We start from the raw sequence: 14,248 nt of genomic DNA, 5'->3' as shown, positions 1-14,248 counted from the left end.
ATACTTTAAAATAAATCTCTCTATATATATATATGTATACACATCTTATTGGCTCTGTTTCTCTGGAGAACCTTGACAAATACAATCACACACTAGACTACTGGTACTAGTAGTGGTAGAGCCGGGCTTTGGCCCCAGACAGCCTGGCTCCCCAGGTGGAGGGTAAGAAAGATTCTATGATGCCAGATGTCAGCCAAGCATCTCCTCTATGAATCCAGAGTCATCAGTGAATGTAGACTTGTAAATAGAATTTGCTCTTGTTTTTCTCTGTATGTCTATACTGATGATATTGTTCAACTGGGCATAATAAACTCATGAAACATGAAGCTCCAAATGTGATACTGAAGAAACTAACACAATGCATGTTTGATTACAGGAAGCCATGTGTTTGGGATACATACTCAATCTTTCAGAATTGATTTTAGGGAGTAATTGCCATCTTACAAAAAGTTCCTTATTGACAGAGACCCGCCCCCCCCACCCCCAAATTCTGAGTGTCTGACTCACTGTGGCAGTCTTTTTCTTCTTATTTGTTTATCTTGCTATCTGCTCAGTAGACACTGTCCTGGAAGATTCCTGGAATACTTGGTGGTATAGGTGGATTTATAACTCTCACTTTAAAATGTTATCCTGTTTTATTTCAATGTAATTAAATAATTAAGCAATAGTAGGTTCTTATGCTTCCTTTGTAATGTGTGCATACGATCGCTTTCTTTCTCAAGACCCAAATTCAATTCTTGACCCTTAGATAAAGGTGAACCTAGAGACGTAGCTTCGGACTGGCCCAAGAATAGACATCATCAAACAATGTCCATCATCACCAACTGTCCAAATATCTGGTAAGGAGAGAAAAAGCCAAAGATGTCCTGCATCTTCTTTTCACTAGAAGTTAGTTTTAGATTCCTATGGAAAAGTCAACAAAGGTTTCTGAAACTCAAGAGAAGCCCCTACCTTCAAACGTACTAAGTATTAAGGCTGAGAGGCTTCACTGGCGGAGGTCAACCATCTCCCCTACAGACGTCTGGTTCAAGCACCTGAAGGCTGATAGCCTGGGAAACAGAGGGTGCCTCTAAATGAAGGAAACACTTAGCTAAGGTTGGAGATCAATGGACAATTTCTGGGTTTTGTACGTGGCTCAAATGTTGTCCATAACTCCCCTGACCCAAACTATGAACTCTGAAACATATATTATAGCAGTGGAGGAAAAAGAGGAGAAAACGTGAGTTGTTCTATTTAAGACAGAGGCTGAGCCACTGCAGCCAGATTCAGTCAGTGCGAGAAAGAGGGGTTCAGAATATTTGGTTAGTTTCCTTCCTCCCAAATGTCTAGACTCCCAAAGGGGTGTGCAGACTTGCCTCTCACTATTCTGGTTAAAGTCCTCTCTTCATATAAAATGTCACTGGTTATATCGGTTTGTTTGTGTTATCTTTGAACTTGATGTATATTATTCTACCTTTGTCAACATCCATTCCCATTTTCTATAAGCTTTAAACTATCCCAGATGCTGAGCAAATGTGAATTCTTTGGAATGCGGCTGGCCTCTGTAATCTAGTTGCACAATCACTACTTTCCCTCTCCAAATTCTGTGTAACTGTCAATTTTAGGCATGCATTGTCTAGAGCATTTATATGCTGTAGTTTAAGACAGATGCCAAATGTGTAAAAACATAACCTTGATCGATCACTATCAGCCCTGATGCTGTTTAAAAAGAAAATGGACTCTTAAGTCTGAATGCTTATCTGCTGTTCACAATTGCTTAATGTTTCAAAGTGTATGCTCCCAATGTCAATTCTTTAGTTGCCTGTCAAGGCACTTCCCATTAGGCATTTAGCTTCCAGCATGTTCTGTACACAATATAGCCAGAGCTTTAAGGACGCCAATTTAGATGTTAAATATGTGAATCAGCATCAAAGCCACATGATGCTGCTTTTCCTTGGCACCATAGTGTGACCACTTTCCCTGTGTCTAAACTGCAGAGACGCAGTGTCTTGCTTGATAAAGTTGTGTGTGATAAAATCACATCCTAAACCGACCGTGCAATGAAGACTAGACTTGGGCATAATAAAAATGCATGGCCCACATACTTTTTGCTGAGATTTAGACCTCCTTCCCTATCCTCAATCCTCTGCTATAGTTCTGCTTTTTTATATGATGCTGTAAACATGAAAGGAGGAAGGGCAGTCACAAACAAATAAGAACAGAGAGAACAAAGCTAATACAGGGAAGCATTGGCTTGGTCTCAGTAGACATTTGCAACGCAGTTCTGTGTATTATTTATGAGTTATGGAGATAGGCTATGTTAATAGACCAAGGAAAGAATATTACAAAAAAATAAATCTGATAACTTTAGAATACATAGCATAGGCCTGGGGAAAATATATTTGGTTTTGTCCAAAAAAAGATCAATAACCTTCTTTTAAAAGGAAGCTTTTGAGAAAAATCTCCATGTGGTATACAAACTTCCTGGAGCTTCCTAACATCAATAGCTGTCTTCTTGTTGGCATTTTAATTGATTTCCCTAATTCTTTCTTTTCTTTTTGGGGTATCTTTTTAATAAGCAATTTTGTGTGGTCCATTTTGTCAACAGATCTAATAGATCTAATTCTGTTCATAAAGAAGACTGAAAATAAATATGGTCCAAAAAATCCAGCTTATGCCATTAAATCATTGATTAACTAAATAAAAACCACATCATATTTTTGGTTAAACCACTTGTTTAAGTTATTGTCAGGCTTTCTTCTATAGGAGTTGAGAAACTTGATTAATGAAAGCTGGCCTCTGTGGAAAAAAAGAGCTTAGTCGTTCCATATGTCATAAAAAGCTTGATTGGAGACTGAGCAGAATATAATTCTTTCCTTTCTGGAGGAAAATATGAAATTCTTTCCATAGCTTTTGTACTCCGATCTCAAACCTAAATGAATTATTTTTGTCCTCGGGATTTTTCTCAATTTGAGACCAGCCATGTTAGGGTAGACTGATCACTGGTGGGATGAGCTGCTGCAAACAGGACCTGAGCTTACCCCACTCCTCTGATTAATACCTCATGGCCTAACACATCGTTATTAACAATGTAGTGGGTCTTTAAAGCTTTTGAGTTTTCAAAAGCTGTAATCAGTTAAAAACTGCAGTTTGGGGGCTTCCCTGGTGGCGCAGTGGTTGAGAGTCCGCCTGCCGATGCAGGGGACACGGGTTCGTGCCCTGGTCTGGGAAGATCCCACATGCCGCGGAGCAGTTGGGCCCGTGAGCCATGGCCGCTGAGCCTGCGCGTCGGGAGCCTGTGCTCTGCAACGGGAGAGGCCACAACAGTGAGAGGCCCGTGTACCACAAAAAACAAACAAACAAATAGCAACAAAAACCCCCCTGCAGTTTGATCAAAGCCTTGTGTATTAGGAAAACAGTGCTAAAAAGAGAAAATCTTTTGGGAAAATCTTAATTTTGCCTTGGGCTAGATCTGGAGCACTAACCTGTTGAGTTATCCTCTTGGAGTTTAGGAAAGCGCTGTGTTTTTATCTTGCATACAAGCAATTTGAGAGTCTAGTTCAATTTTATTCCAGCCGATGCCCAGGAAGAAGATGCCCATGGAGCCCCTCAGGATTCTAGATTTCTTCACTGACCTTTACTGGCTTCTTGAACAAGGAGGTGCGAAGTTGGGAATGGGTGGTAAATGTGAGTATATTTGGCATATGAGAGAGTTGCCCACCACTGGAAGGAGAGATGGTTAATATTGCTCCTAGGAATCTTCTTATCCTGAAACTTTGCTCTGAGGGAGAGCTGGTGATGGTAGATAAGGAATATGCTGCTGGGGATACGAAGGTAGGACTGCTCAAGACTAGAGGAATGGATCAGACATACCAACCCTTCTAATATTTGCCAAGAATTGTACCATATGCTGGAGACAAAAAGGTGAGTGGGCTCTCCTGCCATAAATAATCACAGTATGGTCGGGGAGATTTGTATGCAAAGATGACTTTGAAAACAAATACGATATGTGCATTAATATTTGAACTATGTACAGAACATAGAAGTGGTACAGAGATAAGTGATCACTCCATTGCTCTGAAAACAAGTTCAGGTTTTCTATACATTAAGTTAATTAAGAGAGAATGTTTATCTAGAACGTACAACTGACAGATTTTAACAGTAAAATCTGAGCTTTTATCTGTACTCTAATGTCCTCACTTTCAAGAAGTAAGACATAGTGTTGGTGTGCGTCTGTGTGTGGGGGTGGGGTGGGGTGTGTGTGTGTTAAGTGAAAAGGGTGATGAAGCAAAAGTTTTTCTTCCTCTCCTTTCCATCCTTCCTAAGTGGACCAAGTTGTCCTTAAGTCTCTTTGCTATTACTTCCACTTTCAGCCAAAATTTGACTTTTACAGGCTTATGCTGATAACTAAGCCAGAAGAAGTGAAGTGGGAGCCATATAGATTCATAACTAAGATGTGTAATGGGTTTGCACTTAAGGAAAATATCATATACAAGGGAGTCATTTTTTCATGACCTAAGCTGAGAAGAAATTGGATTGAAAGAAATTCTGAGGACATGGAAGAAATCAAGCCAGTTTATAAAAGGTATTAGGAAAATCGTTTGCTACTTATTAATTCTGACACAGCCCAAGCACCAGAACTGACATTTGCAGAAGCAACTGAAAATAAATAAAGACCAAAAACACCAAGAGAGAAACAGAAGATTCCCTTAAGGGAGAATGTGTTATCAAGTATATCCCACAAAGGGGGAAGGAGGGGACTAGAACAGTACTGTTGAAAAGAACTTTCTGTGATGATGGAGTGTTCTACCTATTACAGTAACCACAAGCCACACGGGGCTGTTGAGCCCTTGAAATGTTTCTAGTGCGACTGAAGAACGAAATTTTTACTTTTTCTTTAATTTTTGTCAACTTAAATTTAAATAGTTATATTTGGCTAGTGGCTTCTGACTGATAGAGGGTTCGGGTATTATAGATTTGGGATGAGTGTGATGGAGCGAGGAAGGAAGGCCATCCCAAGCACAGGAGCACATCATTGGCAAAGGCACAGAGCAGGAAATTAGGGCTGCTGTCTTAGGCTGGCATGGCTCTAATGTAGTGTATTGAGGTTAGGACTGGTGAGAAAGGTAGGCTGAGTTATTTCCCTGAAGGGCCTAACATGTCTACTCAGGATTTGTATTGTTATTCTGCAGGCCATGGAGTGAAACTAGAGGTTTTGGGGGTAAATGAGAAAAAGATCAGATCTGTGATTTAGAAAAATAACTCTGGTGTCAGTGTTAACGAACTTGCAGAAGGACGTGGAGGGATGAAGACTAGTTAGAAGGATATAAGAAGGGGTCAAGCAAAAGGTGAAGGTTAACTAGGATCCAAACAAAGGACCAACAAAACAGGGACTGAATATGGTTGAACAGAATGCACAAAATTTGGTGACCTAATACATGTGGGTGTTTAGGGGAAACAAGGGACAAAGGTAACTAAGAGGCTTTAAGATTGGGTGGATAAGTGATAATATTCATCAGGCTAGGGTAAAAAGACAAGACTGGGCTTATTGCCTTAGAGGTATTAGCTTGGCATCCACTTAAAGATGAACAAACAAATACAGAAATGAATTAAAAGTCTTCAAATGGGTCTTAGGCCAGAATCTCAAAACCAACATGCCCAAATCTGAGCATGCAATTACCGGATGTCCAACTGGGGGTTGGGAATGCAAATCTTGAGCTCAACAGAGAGGTCAGAAATAGAGACATGATTCCTCTGACTAGAAATGGTAATGGAAGTCATAAAAATGTGAGCTTGATTAAGACAAGAACATTGTATAGCTTACTAAGGAGGATAAGGGCAGGATAAGGAAGAATAAGGACTCATACTTGTATGAGTCAGTAAGGGAGACAGAGAAGTAAAGACAGAGAATTTGGAGAGGAACTCAGGAGAAAATGACCAAATTAAGAAAGAATGAATTTCGTATCCTGGAGTCTATGCACTCAATAAGATGCAAACACCAAAACAAGCCATTAATTACTTTTTGTAGACTACCTTCCACCTCAGTAGGCCCCAGGGTAGGAAAAAGACAGAAAGACCAATGTCTGGGGGTGGGTCAGGTTGAAGGGGCCATGGATACAAGAAAGGAAGTACACCCTATGGTTGTATCACTGCACATAAGGGGAAGAATGAGTGCGGCCAAAATCACGTTAACAGAGGCTTGGGAGGGGCCAATGACAGTGGGAGAAATGGGCCAAGATTGGCTGTTTCTTTCTTTCTAGATTCTGAACAGGTATCTTCGATTCTCTGAATCTGTTTCCTCACCTCTAAATGATGTATAATTATAGGATTCGTAGGACAGTTGTGAGGATTAAGTGAGAGGATGCACTTGGCATGACAGGGGTTTGACAAATGTTAGTATCCTTCCACCCTTGCCCTCTTCACAGTTTGGTATCAGGCAGGCATCCCGTGACTGTTAACTGTAATGTGTCATTTGAATGCGGAGTGTTTCAGTGTCCTTTGAACAGATCCCAAGCCTCTAGAAAAGGACAGTTTCATCAGAGTGCTTGCACTCTTAAATCATCTCAATTCCCTGGAAATCAAAACTCTTTGGGTCAATGTCTCTGCATTCATTTTGAAGCTTACCAATTCTGGCTTTTAGAACACAAAATTTTAAAAAGAGTGGGAGATACCTAAAATAAGTAATTATACATACCAGAGAAGTTTGAAATTAACCCATCTATATATCCATATAGCAGCCAAGTTATTGCTGACTAATTTCCAGGAGGACAGGAGGAGGTTGCGGGGGGGTGGGGGAACAGAACTAAGACTCCTCAAACTTTTCCCTGAAAGGTAATAACATATGGATAATTCAATGAGAAAAAATATGGCGTAACTGGGTGATCTAAGTCAATGCATATTTGGTGGTTAGGGAAAAGAGGAGAGTTATGGGTTGCGTTGATCAGTGTGATTCACATCTCTCCACTAAAACTATAAGTATAGTTTTAAAAGATATGTTCAAAGCTTCTACCAGAAATTAGTGCTTCTCTGTAATGAGTGAGCGAGTTCAAAATATATGCTTTACTTCAGAAAATTGGCATGTAAAGTGTCCTAAATGAGCAGTATTGATTGGATGATTCATTGGTTTATTCATCCATTTATGCAGCAAAGTATGTTATTGAGCTAACATATACTATGTTCTACTCTGTCTACCAGGAGCTGGGATAAGGTCCTTGTTTTCATGGAGTATGCAGTCTAGTAGGTAAGACAGGCATTGTACAAGTAATTGTAAGTAAGAAGTTTTAGAAAGGCACACAAAGGGGCTCTCAACCTGGGGGGGTATAATAGTAATAATAATGATGAGATAATACTTGTACAGTGTTTACTGTGGAGCAGACATTGTTCTCAAATATTTTACATGTATCATTTTATTTAATCTACTCATCAACCCTTGAAGTAGGTACCTACTTCATATTGCCCCTATTAAACAGAGGAAGAAACTGAGTCACAGAAACAGTCAGCAATTTGCCCAAGGTCACATGGGCAGTATGTGGTGAAGGCAGAATTTTAATCCAGGATGTGATGTCCGAGGGCCTATGAGCTTAATAACTGCAAATTAGAAAAACAGATATATCTAAGCAATCTAAGAAATCGATACATTTCATCTCATGTATTTCAGGCCAGGAAAAAGCACAGAGAAATCTACTTTTAAATGACTTTTTAAAAGCCTGATTTGTGAGGCCATAATTGACCAACTCCTTTGATCACCACAAATATAATATTTTTTGACCTGTGTTTCTTAGATTGGATTTAGTTTTAGTGTCTGTCTCCAAAGGCAGCCTGCTCATCAGGCACTAGGGTGATCCTTTTCAAGTCACATGGCCTGTGTTTGTTCTCATGGGAACAAGAACAGCAACAACAGTAGCTGTTGCTCAGAACACAAAAGAGAAGATAAGCCTGAAAGCTAGACTGTGTGAACCTATCAGCCTTTGTCGAAGCCTTTCCCACACTTACTGGTGCCACAAGGTGATGCAACCTGAGGCTCAAGCATGATATCAATGCCCAACTGATGCTGCGGGAATTAACACCCACCCTTCCAGAGATGCTGGAACAGGTGCTTTTGGTACTCAAGTCATATCCCTGGATTCACCTCAGACTCCAGTGAAGTTGTGTGGACAGTTTGGTGCAGGCTCTTCATCTTCTGCCTCAGGGCCTCCATCAAAATCTACTCAGCATAAAACGAAGTAGGGGGCTGGAAAAGCTCCAGGGGCAACCTTTAACACATGCAGTGTGGGTGAGCAAAATTATTTGTCTTCACAGTTAAGTTACGAAGGATGAAGAATAATACTTAAAGACATATAGTCATCCAAAAATTGGATGGTGCCAGGAGAAGGGGCTAGGAAACAGAAAAATACCTATTCTGTCATTGTTCATAGGAAGGAATTAACAGAGACTTCCAAAAGGAATGGAGGATTAAGGACATTGTATAAAGCTATATAGTGGCAATCATACAGAACAAACATGAAAACCTTTCAAATTTCAAGAATAAAGATACACACACAGCAATGGAAATTCAAACCTTATAGAAGACCATACAAAGTAAGAATAAAAACAGAGATGATGACCTCAAATATTACACAGACCTAAGATCAAACATTATTTTCATATTAATAAATATATTAATGGATAGATTTGCCTATTAAACAAACATGTTTTATTAGAGTTACAAAGCTAAACTCAATTATATGTTTTATATAATAGATACTTCAAATGACTCAGAAAGGTTGAAAATTAAAATAGGGGGAAATGCATATGAGGAAAATGCAGACAGGTAGAAAAGCAGGGGTTACAATCTTGGTATTAGAAAGAATGAACTTAGGGAAAATGCACTAGTAATAGAATTATGGGCAACTTAGATAAAGGACGAAATGTGTGATATTTAGCAGTTATGGATATCCATGTACCAAATAATCTAGCATTAATAATCATAAAGCAAATAGTACAGGAACTCCAAAGAAAAATAAGGAGAATCACATTAGGATAAACAGACTCTGATTTACTATCATTCTGAGCTTGATCAAGTTTAAAAAACAATTAAGGATATCAGAGACCTGAATAACATAATTAATAAGATAACTCGATTTTCAACACTGAACACAGAACGTATTTGGGGGGTACTCATGGAACAGTCAAAAATTTGGCCACAAAGAAAATCTGATCAATTCATAAAAGTGGATAATAACAGAGGCAATATTCTCTGATAACTATGTAATAGTACTAACATTAATGTAGAAATTAAGAAACAAATAAAAATAGCATGCCACCTCTAAGTCAAAATATCTCCTCTAAAAAAATTCTTGGGTCAAAGATTCAAGTACATATTAGAACTATGGACTTAGTTAAAGTGGTTCCTGGAAGAAAATACCTAGCACTAAAATCTTAGGTCAACCACCAAGAAAGAATATAAATAAATGAGTCAAACACCCAAATAAAAAAGTTAGAAAAAAACCCAAAACAAGCCAAATGAAAGCAGAAATAATTAACTAATAAGACAAATGCAGAATTTTATATTAAAAATAATTAGATAAGTTATAAAATTAATAACCAAATCCATGAGTTGTTTCTTTGAAAAGTCTATAAAGTTTCAATATATTAGCTAACCTAATTACGAAAAAATGAAGAATGTAAAACTACATAAACAAAAAATTGCAGTGTGGGAATAACCAAAGAGTTTAGATACGACTCAGTTCTACACTCTGCAAGTATGTTTGAAGAGGTTAATGGAATAATGACAACCTAAAGTTATAAAGTCCTAATCACTGGAATTTGTAAGTATTACTTTATTTGGAACAAAGGTCTCTGCAGATGTGATTAAGTTAAAGATTTTGAGTTGAGGAGATTACCCTGGATTATTCAGATAGGCTCTAAATCCAATGACAAGTGTCCTTATAAAAGAGAGACAAGAGAAGGAGACACAAGGAGGAGAAGGAGGCAATGAGACTGGAGTGATGTGTCCACAAGCTAAAGAACGCCTGGAGCCAACAGAAGCGGGAAGAGACGAGGCAAGCCTCCTCCCCTAGAGTCTTCAGAGGGAGAGTAGCCCTGCTGACACCAGGATTTCAGACCTCTGGCCTCCAGAACTGTGAAAGAATTAATTTATGTTGTTTTAGGCTTCCCAGTTTGTGGTAATTTGTTACAACACCCCCTGGAAATTAATGCACAGAGAATGAAATATGCGAACCTTAAGTGCACAATTCTCCACTCATTGTTAAGGTAAAGTGTTGTATCTGCCTCTTGCACTTCCTTTCTTCATGCTACCTCCTTCCCTCATAGCCTGGCCTTCTAGTCCCAACAAACAGCACATGCAAAAGTCTTCAGGCAAGAGAGAAAGTAGCCTGTGCAAGGAAGCGGAGGAAGGCCAGTCTGTCCAGAGCATGGTGTACAAGGAAGCAGGTGGCACCAATGAGTGCTTTTCCTGACAAAAGGAATCTAAGGGGAATTTTGGTACTAGCTATTAAGATAATATGTATTTTAACTCATCTAAACACTTTTCATCTGAAGTGGTTCCAGGTCTGGCTGAGTTAGATAATGAAAGAATCAGAGGATTACACAAAGGAGAAGGAAAAAAGGACACAGTAGCAAGGCAGAAAGATCTAGGAACAAAAGTAACCATACTGACTTCTCATTCTTCAACACAAAAATGGATTTCATACACACACACACACACACACACACACACAAACACACACAAGATTGGTGCCATCACTGTGCTGACAATCTCATAAAGAATAACAGTTATTTCAACATCTCAACCCACTCAGTGTATTCAAATAAAATGGAAGGAGTCAGAGCTAATGATTTCTTCTGCCTGTTTTCATTTCATTGTTTGGCTGTTTGCATTATGATACACTCCATATTTTTGTCATGGATTATTAAAAGAAATCAGGAACAGCTGCTGGCGGCTGTAAGATTATTTGTTTGAAGTACCATACTACTGCTCTTAAAACACACTCATGCACATACACACACTCTCTCTCTCTCTCTCGCTCATGAATTAGCACTGAACCATGGCTGAGTAGGCAGTGAAGAAAAATGTCCAATCAGAAATGATCTGCATCCCAATCTCCCTCTGACTCCAAAATAAATACATCAAGTCTTTAAAGAGCAAAGAATTAATAATTGTTTCCATATTCTTCCTTCCTTCCTATTCCCTTAAAATGCTGGATACCCTTATTTTGGTCTAAGATTTTTGTTGAATCTGGAAGGGCATCAAGCCTTCTTCCAAATTAACTAGCCAGTATCATTTTTTTTGATCTACATCTGCTTTCATCAGTTAGCACTGTCTTGTTCTAAGCAGTTATTTACTGAGGCATATGTTAATTTATTTGGTACAGCCTACTTCTACACCATTACTCAGGTACAGCTATTTTTTCTAATAAGGACTGCTTTTCAGATCCAGGAGTTTCAGATCAATGTTATCTTCTGTGTTTTAGAAATCTAAAATATAATTCAAGGATTTCTGTTATTTATTTATTACAATTCTCTTATAGTTTCGGAGGTATACTTGGAAAACTAGATCCTTTTCCCTTCAGTACAGCTTGATTTAGATTAGAAGCATATATGGGAACATGACATTAAATAAATGTACTACATAGTTAAATCATATAGCACATTTCAGGCAACCTTCATCACCCTACTTCCAATACGATTTTATGAAGAGGTGGCAGAGATATAATTATCACATTTTACAAATGAGAAGTGTGATAAACATTGAAATAAATTAACTTGTGAGAAATCGCTGACCAGGTTAAGGAGAGAGCCTGGAGGAGAACTGGACACCCTCCCTGTTCACCTAGGCCTTTCTCCATTTTTTTTTTCTTTTTTTGATGATACGCTGCCTGCAGCTCTCACCTCAACTGATTAGAGATACGTGATTGTGCTCATTCTACCTCTCGGAGAACCTGCTCACGTAGCACAGTGTGAGTGACTCACTTAACAAGTGAGCAAATCTTCAATGAGAGAAGATGCATATGATAACAGTGACATCTACCTCACTTATTTAAGTATTTATTGAATTGTTTATATGTTCCAGAAGATTTGCTAGTCAGTGGGAATACAGTAAGGAATAAGTTGACATAATTCCAGGTCTATAAGGCCTTAGAAGTTTGTGGGGAAACAATGAATTCAAAATCACACCAATAATCATATAACTAAAAATAGAAGGGAATTATGCCAAAGAAAAATACAGGTTTTATGAGAAAGTATGAGAAATCAAGTCTATGAAACCAGGGGAAATTTCCTTGAAAGTTTGACGTTTAAGTTGAAACCTGAAGGCCGGCAAGTTGGAATAAGGGCATTTTAGACAGCGTGTGCAAAGGCCTGGCAGCAAGAAAGAAGGAAGATGTTCAAAGAACTGGAAGAAGGGCCAGTATATTGAGAGGACGGTGAACAGGGGAGTAGGTGGTACCTGATTATGCTTCAGAGGCAGGCCCAAGCCAGTTCATATGGAGCCTTGTATGTATGCTGAGAATTTCATATATTTCCAAAGTGAGACAGAAAGCCACTGAAGAGTTTCAAACAGGCAAGCAATACGATCTGACTTTCATTTGTAAACCAATCACTGTAGCTGCTAGGTATAGAGAAGGATGGAAGTAAGGAAGATGAGTAAGGAGGCTATTACAGTAGAATTATTGTAATGATAAAAAGGGGAACAGGCATACACACACACACACACACACACACACACACACACACACACACGAATTTAGTACCTGGCTCAAGCTCGGGATGCAATAGATAACCGATAGGTTTCTTCTTCCCTTCCCGCATGACAATCTCATTTTGCTAACTCCCATAATCTGAGATCTCAGACAACTAGAAACATAAAGAGCCATTTTGTTCTTTATCTGCAGCTGATTTCTTATTAATGTCATTACTCCATCCAATTTGCTTTCATAGCCACTTCAGGATCAATTCTTTAGAAAACAGTGATTTTTCTAATGCTCACTTATATCTGAAGCTGCACATTTCACGGGGACATTCTTATATATGCAATTTATGCAGAGACATTTTGGTTGTTGGAGATAATATCATTTACCAGGATCTTGGGTTGACCTACAGCAATGCAGAACTCACAGTTTTGCAGGATCCTTAGTTCTTTCTACCACATATTTTCTTAAGAGGCTCTCTGGTAACTTTGATTCCAGATCAGTGAAAAGGATGACAGAAATTGTTGCTATTGTACCTCATTTACACAAAAGATGAAACCAGCAGGCAGGTGTTCCCAGAAAAATAAAATGCAATTTAAGAAAATAACTCTCTTTCAACCTCGAAAATGACATGGAGGAAATTTGGGTTCTGATTTCAAGAGGTAGGATTTGTGAAGAGTAGTTATTTTAAAGCCTCTTGTTCCCACTCCCATCTTCAGGGTTGAACTGATGGATGCTGTAGGATGTACAGCATTTGTACTGCTTCCACATTGATCCTTTTCTGCATTGGGTTTCCCTTGAGGGAATATGACAGCTTTGGGTCAAGAAAGCAGTAGTTATTAATTTGGCCTTTGATTAGTGAGCTCAGGGATGGAGAAAAACTTAGTTCAAGATTGTGTTTATTCACTTGAGATGTGTCACATAAGACATTTGGCTGACATGCAATAAAAATAAAATGTAGATTTCTCTGGAAATACCTGTTACTTACAGAGCTCACTCAAATGGGCATTAAAAGGCTTTAACATGGGTGTTCTCCTTCCCCAAATACTGTATAGGATTTTTTGATAGGGACTTAGTGGAGAAATGAATACTATATGGGTACCTCTTCCATCTAGAAAAGAAATCTTGCCTTTTTTTCCTGTTAACTCAGACAGAGAAGAGTGGTGTGTGTTTGTTTGCTTTACAAATGGTTGTCACTCAAAGTTCTTCCTTTTCTCAAAAGAAAGTCTAATTATGTATGACCAGCCTTATCACTAAAATTCAAATCCACAATCTCTTATGCAGAGTTCCAAAATTGAAAACCCAGAAACTGTATATATTTTGGTAAGTTTGACTCCAAAGCTCATTGGGCGGCAAAATCTGATGTGAGCCTATTAACAGACTTTATTCTACTAAGAAAGAATATTCATTTCGCAGCAGAAATATTAGCATATCTGTTATGTGGTGCTACTTCATGTCTCTATATACTTATATATATACATTTCAGAATATGCATTGCATTTTCTTTTTAAAATCTTAAATATTTTAAACTTTTGCCCAAGAATTTTGGGTAAGGGAATATGGATCTATGCTACAGACAGCAG

Source organism: Monodon monoceros, unplaced genomic scaffold (assembly GCF_005190385.1).
Source record: "Monodon monoceros isolate NGI ecotype Baffin Bay Population unplaced genomic scaffold, NGI_Narwhal_1 Super_Scaffold_16, whole genome shotgun sequence".
NCBI lineage: Eukaryota > Metazoa > Chordata > Mammalia > Artiodactyla > Monodontidae > Monodon > Monodon monoceros.
This window is presented reverse-complemented; position numbering follows the sequence as displayed.